This window comes from Microtus ochrogaster, chromosome 6 (genome assembly GCF_000317375.1).
Source record: "Microtus ochrogaster isolate Prairie Vole_2 chromosome 6, MicOch1.0, whole genome shotgun sequence".
NCBI classification, from domain to species: Eukaryota; Metazoa; Chordata; class Mammalia; order Rodentia; family Cricetidae; genus Microtus; species Microtus ochrogaster.
This window is the reverse complement of record NC_022013.1, coordinates 51,821,351-51,831,352: the sequence shown is the minus strand read 5'-3', so window position 1 is coordinate 51,831,352 and position 10,002 is coordinate 51,821,351.

Sequence of the window (10,002 nt, the reverse complement as noted above, 5' to 3'; positions counted from 1 at the left end):
AAAATATTTTAACAACTTAGGACTTTTCATGACAATGAGACATGTCTGCTCCTGGAGGCAGCAACTACTTTGAGAGGAAGATGGGCATCGAAGAGGATCCTTATGGAGTTTGATAGCCATTTGGGCAAGAGACTGCTCTTACCTGGACTATTGCATAAACTGGACACAAAGAACCCGCAGAGAGAGGACTGCTGAACTTGCCTAAAGGTGAGATGATCTTTCTGGGTTCCTGATGCATGAAAGAGTCTGTGAGACATTCTGTAGGACACAGCAGATAATGACTGACTGCTTTTGAAATGTCCTGCTTCATGGAAATGTCTCAGGATACTATGGGCCTGTAGGCTGAAGATGGATGCCCCTATGGTACAGAGGAACTTTGGGTGACTGTACAGGCAGCGAGATGTCTCTGTCATTTCTAGAGTTTTGAAAGTTACCTACTTTTTGTTTGCTTAGGTAATATTATATCCTTCTGGAGTCTTTGATGGAGTTGAAGAATGGTTAGTTATAGTTATAGTTTTCCTTAGTTATGACAAAAGATAAAATAGATATAAATATTGTAACTGTAATTCTTGCTTGATAACTGTTTTGTTATATGTAATCTTACTATGTTAAAATGAAAGCCTTTCTTTTTTGTTTAAACAGAAAAAGGGGAAATGATGGGGGAGAGTCTTCTGGCTTGTGTTAATTTCGTTGGTTAAATAAAGAGACTGCCTTGGCCATTTAATAGGACATAAAATTAGGTAGGCGGAGTAAACAGAACAGAATGCTGGGAGAAAGAAGCTGATTCAAGGAGTTGCCATGGTTCTCCCACTCCATACAGACGCAGGTTAAGATCTTCCCTGGTAAGCCACCTTGTGGGCTACACAGATTATTAGAAATGGGTTAGTCCAGGTGCAAGAGTTAGCCAAGAAGAGGCTGGAACTAATGGGCCAAGCAGTGTTTAAAAGAATACAGTTTCCGTGTAATTATTTCAGGTAAAGCTAGCCGGGTGGTGGGATGCAGCCCAGCCAGCCAATAATATTACAAAAACTGATTATTTAAAAAATAGAATTCATGGAGCTATAGGTGCTGTAGATAGCAGTTCCTATGAAAGGTGGGAACGGAAAACTTCCTGGAAAAGTATTTTTTTGCATAGGTGCCACTAAGAGTATTTGTTGTGACTATCAGAAAGAAGGAATAAATGTCAGTTTTAAGAGGAGTTTGAACACATTTCTATCCCTCATTGGTCACTGAGAAATTCAGGCCTTCAGTGGAATAAATACATGTGAAATAGCAAAGAAAATGTAATTCACAATACAGCTTAGAGACGTGAATGCATTGCTGGAACTTCAAGATAAGAACTTAGTATGTGAAGAGTGGCTTGTTATTGATGACTGCATATGATTTCTTGAAATGGAATTGATTCCTAGTAGAGATACTCTGAACTTTTAAAAATTTATAAGCTAGTATTTATTGTACCACAGAAATTGTTTTTAACACAGCAGCAAGGCTTGTTCCAGTCTTAAGGGAATTTCAACAGCATCAAATGATACAACAAAATTTTTTATGAAAAGGCCAGCCAATCCATGCAACAAAGTATTATTTTAAGTTTCTTGCCATCTGTACTTCCTCATTCAGCCCACTAGACAATTAGCAGCTATTAACACCAAACCAACACCTTTCACAGAACAAAGTTGACACCTTGGTGAAGCTCCAGTGACTGGTACCATTTTACCTGTAAATATTTTAACTAAGTTACACGTCTTCTTTTCTTTCTAACAGGTGTGATGTTGTTATCCAATTAGCAAACTATGCACAGATATAATTTTTATTCTCTGTGAGAACCCAAGTAATTCACTTGATTGTGATATCCATTTGATTGGGGAAGTCTGAAGCAAACTCACAATATTCTCCAGTAGTTACACAACCCAATAGTCACAGAGTTGAGGTAAAGGAGAAGAAAGTTGAAGATATAGAAAGAATAAGATTGTTATAAGAAAATGATTGCAAAGGCTAGTGAATCACAGCAAGTGAGTTTTAGCATTTTTTCTTAGTATTAATGAACATTTCAAAACAAAAGCATAAGAATCAGCTAATTTTCTATAAAATATACTAATAAATATTGACAAACTACTGTGCCAGGTCACACCTGCAATTCTAGAATTAGAGAGATTAAGGAAAAAAAGATTGAGTTTAAAGTAAGACACCACTGCATAGGGAGATAGAGATAGGTAGACAGAGATATTTACAGAGGGGAAGATGTTTTGTTTTTTATTCACACATAATTTATGAAAATTGGACAGTACAGTAGATAGGAAAAACACAAAGGAATACAGTTTATGAGAAAATACTAAAAGAGAAACAGTCTTTGTAAAAGGTCATTACAATACCAGGAAAGATCTTAACAGGCTGTCTGGTGTAGGAGAATCATGGTGACTGCTTGACGCAGCTTCTTTCTCCCAGCATTCTGTTCTGTCTACTCCGCCTACCTAATTTTCTGTCCCATCAGGCCAAGCAGTTTTCTTTATTAGTTAATCAATGAGAGCAACAAATAAGATACAAGACCCATCTCCATCAATTCATCTATTGTTTTAGTTTTCTGTTCAGGGTGACCAATGAGACCCCATCTGGCTGCTGGATCAGACATTTCCCTTCATCTGCACTTAAGGTTGGATTGGAGGGCTTTATTCTTTCATAGGCACCTCACTACCTTCCTTCTACTTTGCTGATTCTTCTCAGAGTTTCCAAATTTTCAGATTCTTAGAAAGGCTTGTTCGAAGAGGTTTAATTTATACTTTCTTTACCCTCACATTGCCAACTGTAAGAAACATCAAGTCAACACCTTTATGATATTATCCATGTTTACTACTTCTGTCAAATCAGGGCTAATATGAGGGACAGCATCTGCACGTGCTTTTTCTGTTGAAATTCCTCTTGTATATGTCAAGGTTCAGCCTTACTTGCATCTCATATTGCCTACAGCAGGGGTCATGCAACTGCCATCTGCTTATGATCTTGTCCATGCTACTTTTAGTGATTACAATGTATTTTAATCCATTAACCATTGAGGGATGGAGTTATTATTCATGCAGCATAACTCAGAGAAGAATGCCACCTCACACTACTAAGAAAAAGGTGACTATCTGAGGATGCCCACTTGAATATTGTACAAATATCTGGTTCAGTCTTAGTTCTGTATCATGTCACCAGCAACAAGTGCACACCACTGCCACTATAATAATGATCATGGCATTCCAAGCTACACAATGGTTAATGAAGTGCAAACTTATCGAGATATACAATAGCTCAGAATGTGCAGTCTAAATTGCACATCATAGCACACATATCCAGAGACAGGCAACTGATTTTTCCAGACCTGATTTTGGTTCTGTTGGTCCCTGTGCAGGTACTAAGTATTCCATTAATTTCCCTGGAAGGATCTATTTCTACTGACTCCAGAAAAAGAGGGCAATAGCAGATAAAAGAAAGAATTCTATCCAGATCCAGTTTGGCTTGCCAAGAAGTTTACTGTGATTAATTACAAGGGCATGGGTAAGTGATTAGTTACAGAATCATGAGTGACTTGAACAGTCATGATTCACAGACCAGTGTGGATTTGAACTGGCATTCCCTGAGCAATTTTTAGGCTGGTACATTTCCAGATTACTCTCTTTGTCTTCCCATCTACAGTTAGTCAGCATTTATATATCACAGGAAGGGGTACCCATGAGCCTTGTGTGGTTTTAATGAGCTCAGTGATCCTGTGAGCTTATTCCCAAGTCCCCTGGGCAATATTTCAATGTGGAATGAACAGCTATGGAGCGTAGCACTCTCATCTGTTTCTGACTGTATGCTTTGCACATCAATCATTCATACAGAATTTAAGGCACATGGTATTGTGTCTAATTTTATATTAATACAACATGATATAATGCCACATATTTAAAGCAAGAAATATTGGAAGTCTGAGAAGGAAATATTTTTAAAAAGAAGACTAAATAAAAGAGAACTGGAATTTCATTTTCTTTTCAGCTTTTGTATATGTACTATTAAAGTCAAATCTACAAATATACTGTGAAGAATCTTGGTGAAGAGCCTTGATCCTCATGAAAAAGACCTTTTTTTCCTGCCTATGTTGTAGAGTTAGTGTAAAACTGATAAACAAATCTGAATAAAAATAATAATTCAAGCACATATAGATATGTATTATATTATGCAAATACTTTATGGTATAACAGTTTTCTAAAGCATAATAATACATATAAGTAAAGGCTCTGGATATACATACTTAATTTCAATAAAGTATGACATGTCAGACATAAGTTTTAAGACTGAAGCTTACTTTTAGTACTCTGGAGGGTCAGCTTTGGGCAATGATAGAAAACAAGATTTTCCTTGCTATTTGGTAAACCTACATTTGTTGATTTTAGTAATAGGTTTATATTAGGTTTGAGCAATCACTACAAGCTATAATTAACATTGATTGCATAAAGATCTGGAACTCTTAAATGTGTGTAAATATGTATTAAATTCATTAGTGAATAATTGCTTCTGAAAGCTAAATAGCCAATAAACTATAGTAAGCTATAACTTTATCCATGAATCAAATAATTGCTTGTATTAGCTAAACATGTTATTTTGTTTTGAATTGCTAATTCATTACAACATAATTCAGGCTTTCTATAGCAGAAAGTTCTAGAAAGTCCGCTTGTGAGTGCCATATGCTCGTGCTCACATTTTTGTGTGCTCACCTCTTCTTTTTTTGCTGTTTTTATATTTTAAAAAGAGTTATTTTTACTTTTTAATCATGTGTGTACACTTATGCTACATGTAAGTATTTCTACACAACTTCAGGTGACTACAGAAATCAGAAGAGGGTATCCAATACACTGGAGCCTGGGTTACGACGATTTGCGGGTTACCTGATTAGCGTTCTTGACTGAATTCAGGTCCTTTGTGAGAATAGTGCATATTCTGAACCACTTGCCAACCTCTGCAGCATGTTTTCTGATTGTCAAGTCTGATATGAACCTGTAACTTACTTATAATCATTAACTTGTGTTGCCATTGCCTATAGTGTAGGTGATCTGGCAAAAGAAGGTGGGAAACCTGTAATAACATTGTGTTATACGGGATTGTTTTATTAAGAGCTAGAGCTCAAGATTCTCTTTGCAGCCTAGATGAGGTTAGTAGATAGCTACTAGGGAGACAGTTGCTTGGTCAAGACTGTTGGGTAGATGCTAGGAACTTTGGACGTATCCCCCCATCTGAGGAAAATGTGATTGGCAGACAAAGACTGATGCTGCAAACACACAGTCTGAGGATAATGTTTTCTTCAGCAACCTGTTTCAACCTGGGAGTAGATTCTTTCTTTAGTCAAACTTCAGAGAAAAGTGAAACGTGGCCAATCCCTTGATCACAGCTTTATGAGACCCTGAAATGATAACTTAATTAATTAATTAATTTTTTATTTAATTATTCCATGAGCTCTGTAGCACAAATTGTTGGATAAAAGTATATGTTGTTTTAGGTTGCTGATCTTGAGGTTAACAATTTATTATTCAGAAGTAGAAATCTAATATATTTTCTTATAAAAACAGAACATTGTGTCATTAGGACTGGGTGGGAAAAGGACACCCATAGGCCCTACTGGAGCTGCTTGCTCTGGGTGGATAAGAGAAACTATGAACATGCCCAGTGCCATTAGCACGGAAGGTGAAGGACATCCACATGTCCACCTGGAGCCATGTGGCACCAGGTAGTAACATACCAGGAAGTCAGGTGCTATTATGGTGACAAATATGGTATCATATGGGAGAGAGAGAGAGAGGAACAGAATGGTCCATGTCCTGTAGAGAGAGGCAGGTCTGAAGAGGTGAAGGCAGTGAGGAACAGGCTGACATGGGAGGCATGCTTACCACCCGGGACCATGTTTGGGTCTATGACCCCAGTGCAGCCATAGTCTGTGTTGATGTTTGTGGCTTCTATTACTACCAAAGGATGTACAGATATCCGGGAGTCTGGGCAAATACCTAAGGCCATGTTGGTATATGAGGGTCATGCTGTCACTGGGGCCAGACAGATCCAAGTGCCCTATGCTGCCATGGTGACATCTGAGCCCAACTTGTAGCCAAGAGCCAAGTCTGGGCCCATAACTCTATTATAGTCAGGGTGTATGTTGATATCCATAGTCCTTGTTACAGTCTCTAGGTCTGGGCCACCACTTGGGGCCATATGGCTTTCTGAGGGTCACCCTGAAGCTGGGATAATGTCAGTCAGACAGAGTAGTCTACACTGCCACTTTGGGCCATATAGTCATATAGGCCCAAGCTACTGCTTAGGGCCATGTTTGGATCCGTGGCCCTACTGCAGCTAAAGTCTGTATCAATGTTTGTGGCTCATGTTACCACCAAAGGCTTGCAGATGCCCAGGGTGTGGGCTGACCTTGAGGCCATGTTCGTGTCTGAGGGTTATGCTGCCACAAGCGTCATACAGGTCAGGGTGGCCTGGCCTACTACCCAGGGCCATGATGTCATCAGGTCCAAGTTGTGGCTAGAGGTCATGTCTTACTTAGTCCATGACCTACTGCAGTCAGGTCTGTATTGTCTATGGCTCCTGTTTTCAATTAAAAGCCTGCAACTGCCTGTGGTCTGGGGCACTATTTGGGGCCATGATGGAGTCTATGGAACAACTGCTATTGGGATCATGCCAATCTGAGAGGTTTTTATTACCAACCAGACTGTGATGATATACGGGTTCAAATTGCTGCTGAGGGCTATGTCTGGGTCCTTGGTCCGGCTATAGCTGGAATAGATTTTGATGTCCACTTCTCACGCTACCACAGAGCCCCTTGCTAACCATGTTTTGAAGTATGAGGGCCATGTTTAGCTGGCCCCACCCTTCACTGGCCTGGGTAGAGCCAGGCTCCCCTCTCTCTAGCCCTGGGTTACTGGAACTTGATGACCCGAGCATAGTATAGATGCTCTTGTCCCTCGTGAAGGAATTGCCCCACCCATACATTAGGAAAGCTGTTCCCAACACTCCCCCTGGGTGTTTGAGATCTGGCTCTGCCCTTCACCTGTGGGGGAAGGGGGGTGTGGTCTGAGCAGCCTGCACTGACCAACTCAGCTACCACCGAGATACTGAGAAACATATCCAAGATATTGAGTTGACACACCTCAACATCTACTGCATCTAAAATCTGCTAGAGCAGCAGAAGGAACTGCTGCTGTATAAACCATAGCAGCAGGATCTCCATGATTCGAGGCCACAGCTGGATATCCTGGAGAAGTTCTGGTGATGGGCCAGTACTGATGGTGTACTAGAAGCCAGAGGCCTTGAACCTGACAAACAACACAGTACACAATTAACATTTGCAAGTAAAGATGTTTGGACAAAAGGGTATCCTGCATGATACACAGCAGCTCCCAAAACCACTAAGAAGAATGAAGAAACACTAGAGAGGTGGGAAGTATGTTTTTGTTACCGCTGTTGTTTCTGTTGTTTGCTTCTTTTCTTTGTTTGTTTTTGTTATTTGTTTGCATTTAAATGAATATTCTTATATTTATTTTTTTCACTTTTATTATTTATTTTTAAGTATTCTTTGGGTGGGGAAGGCTAAAAGGTGAAGGACAGATATGGAGGGACTAGAAAATGAATGGATTTGTTTACATGATGTAAAATTCCCAAAGAATGCATAAAAATGTTAAAAAAATGAACATTGTAATTAACATATATATATATATATATACATGCATTGAAAATCATTATGACATCATTTCTAACATTATATTTACAGTAATTTTTAGGAAGTTGCTTTACTTTTTGTCTATATTTACTGGAAGTTTAGTTTTTGAAATATTAAATAATAAAACATTAGCAACATTTTCAAAGATATTTAATTAGTAATTTTTATCTTGTGGCATTGAATATTACCTTTTAAATGCTCATATCAAAGATTTTTATATCAGTTTATAATTTTAAAATTCTTTATTATGTTTATGTTTGTATTAAGAGATGATTCAAGAAATTGAATTTTTCATATTCTCACTACTGTTTGATTTAGGACTGAAGTAATCATGAGAAAAAGTTGGAGATGTAACAACTCAATTTTGCAGTGTGATGATACCAAAACGATAAGAAATGCTATAAAAATGACTTTTTTAAGAACAAACAGACAACTTGCTGAACAATATGTGTGAAACTGTGCTATGTAAAAATAGCAAACTCTTTAGAGTAGACTGATTCAATATCCAACCCACCCTTCCACTCCAAAATAAATAGTTTAAAATGTGCCCTGTTTAGTAAATTGGCTGGCAAAGATTCAAATTAAAGTGGAAAAATAAAGATCCCTGAGAGATATAACCAGAGTCTGACTGTGTGGCGTTAGCCTCTGATTTCACTTATTCTTTAGCTCCAACTGGATGCTTATTACTCAATCACATGTTTTCCAAGTGAGGTATTTGGTTTCTCAAGGAGTTTTGAGAACTAATATGGCAGCCTTTCCTGATGAATGGTAGATGCTCAATGAAACTCTTTATGATATGTGGGCATCCTCAAAGGCAATGGTGCAATTCCTTCAAGTTAAATGGAAAACTTACATTAAAATAAATATATAACATTCCTTGAGAGTATGTGGGCATAGATCTCAATTAGAAAGCTACAGAATCAATGCAGCATAAGACAGAAAATCAGTAGCAATTCCTTTTTATGACCGCAAGTGTGAGATGCATAAATTTCTTCCCAATCAAGAGCCTGGAACAGAGAGCACAGTTCTCAAAATCTGACACCTACAAGGTCAGCCTCAGATTTTAGCCTAGATTACATACATTCTGGACTTTTCCATCTCTGTGTGAGCATTGTGGATACTCAAGCCTGAGCATGGTTTGTAAACAACCTTCTGAGCGTTTTGCTTGCTTGGATTTCCTTGCCATGCTGCCTCTACTAGAGCTCTCTGTGGCTGGCTGCTTCTCTCAGGGCTGTTCTACAGTGCTACAGTGTCTTCTGTTAGGTCTCACCTTCTTCTTCCCTATCTATTTATAAGGCTACCCTTACCTCCTTTGGCTTCTTTTTTCTCCATTTTCTTCTTTACATTTTGCTCCTATGAATTACCCTCACCATATATAATGTTATCACTTGCACTTAACTTTGGCATCTGTTTCTTAAGTACTCCAAATAACATCTCTCCTTTGGAGCCATGTTACCTTTATGAAATTAAAGAGTATAATTGTTCAGTTTTAGTAGAAGGAAATGAAGGCATGGGGTCATTTAGAGAGTCAATATAAAGGGATTGTGTACATGTGTGAATTTCTTCAAGTTTGATCAAGGTTGACCGTCAGAAAACAGAATTGGATATGAAAAATAGTTAATACAATAGAAAGGTTTCCTTAATTACAAAAATCTGCCTGAGAAGAGCGATTTAGCTCTCAAAAATGGTTTCATTTGGTCAGAAAGAGTGTAGAGAGCTGCGTTGTGCCGTGCCTTGAAGGTGGCGCTGGTTTCCGCCCACCACCCCCTCATGAGAATGTGCTCTCAGTCACGTACTAGACTGAGAATGTGGCTTGCTTCCGTGTACCTGGACCTATCCGCATTTCCCACGTAGCTTGCTGGGACTGACTACCCAGAGACTATTTTAGCTGTGGGTTGGTTTTCCCCGGGATTCGAAGATTGTTCAAGGTTCCTGAATAAACTGCTGAAAGAAGGGTCCGGTGTTGCGTCTTCCTTGCCGGTCGAGGTGGTCGCGACAAAAGAGGACGGTAAGGAATATATCAAGAAGGAGTGCCTGTAGTACTGAAGCAAAAAACTGATTACAGCCCACCTCTAGAATCTGAGCTCTGAGGCGATATTTATCTTTATCTGACTTTTGAGAACATCTGTGACCAGTGGGTAATTGTGAAATGTTTTCTAAATTGAACTGAAATCCAATTTTCAGTTATTCTCTGCCAGTGAACCCAGATATAAAATAACTTCATTACATTAAGTTTTGTTGGCACTGACAGCCAATATTTGCCGTGAGAAGTGAAC